Below are 1,474 nucleotides of genomic sequence, written 5' to 3' on the forward strand. Positions count from 1 at the left end.
CGTCATTGCATATACACAAATATTTTAACGAAAAAAATAATATAAAATATGTTTTATATGTAATATGCATGATAACAACAAACAAGTCTCCGTTCATTTATCATTTCAGTTAATTTATCATTTTTTATTTGAATGTGTATTCATTTTATGCTTTGGATTTGAATGTATTACGAATCAAATTTGATTTATGCATGAAGCTGATGTTATTTTTTTTACATGCAAAATTGTGTAACCTGCTAAACCCTCTGTAACCGCATGATGGCGCTGCTGTATCGTTTCGCTGTCCCGCAGTACGGAGGCGGTATTATTTTGAAACGTGCTTCATTAATCCACAGAGCTCTGCGCTCGTGGGCTCAAATCTCACCCACAATGCTGATGAGCTTTTTTTTTTCCGTCTGTAAAAAAAAGTTTATGTCCAAATAATGTTAAAGTTTACTATGCAAAAGTTAGTGTAGTAGTATGCAAATTCCCTAAAAACGAAAAGATGCGCCATACATTATAGTAAAATAGGGATTGTGCTAAAAGACTATAGAATACCCTTAAAGTGAATTTGCTGTGAATTTAGCTTGCACTATAAACTAATTAGTCCAATAAAAAATCATTTCCATTTCTAATGGTTGTTTTTGTTTTTTTAGCACATAACACATTTTGTCCAGTTCAAGCACCTCTGCAGTATTTCTGTTTGCTCATGAGCTGGAACAATGCACAGCCCCCTCACCTTGACTGAAATGTGCTTAAGCAAATACAGTGTTGTGTAAAATGGTCCTGTAATCCCTCGCTGACCACATCTGCCAGCTTGAAATTCTCTTATAGTTATACAATCCCACAGATCAGTTATCTCAATATCATAGCTGAGGTCACGTTGACATTGTATTGACTAGTTATTCAATTGTATACACAGCTATAGGCTACATTGTGTGCCCCTACAACCAACATCCCTCCTCATGGTACATTGCCCTTCGTGTATCATTCAACAGAAACAGTTAACTGTAAAATCTATTTTTATTAGACCAGGCAGAGAGATGTTGATTGGCTGCTGGCTTCTGTGTGGGAGGATTTGTCTTGCCTCAATAGATTTACACCAGGAAAACATATCCAGCATCTGAACTCAAGAAACTGTTTATATGCCTCCAAGCACTGAGGAGGTGCCTTTATCTCCTTGTATATCTGCTGAAGGGACTGTTTTGATGTTCACATACGCAAGACTTCACTGTTTTCATCACCAAATGTGGTGTTTTATTCTGTCTTGTCCTGAGATTACTGCCTCTACAGTGTTTGTCTTGGCTCTTAAATAACATAAACTATTTTCATACTTTTCTGAATCATGCTTCTCTTAGCAGTGAAGTTCTCACCACTAGCTGAGCTAAAAATAATACAGGGGTCACTGTGTCTAGAGAATGTGCTTTTAGGTACTTTGTGTGTGCGTGTGTGTGTGTGTGTGTGTGTGTGTGTGTGTGTGTGTGTGTGTGTGTGT

Source organism: Sinocyclocheilus anshuiensis, unplaced genomic scaffold (assembly GCF_001515605.1).
Source record: "Sinocyclocheilus anshuiensis isolate Anshui unplaced genomic scaffold, SAMN03320099.WGS_v1.1 scaffold419, whole genome shotgun sequence".
Lineage (NCBI taxonomy): Eukaryota > Metazoa > Chordata > Actinopteri > Cypriniformes > Cyprinidae > Sinocyclocheilus > Sinocyclocheilus anshuiensis.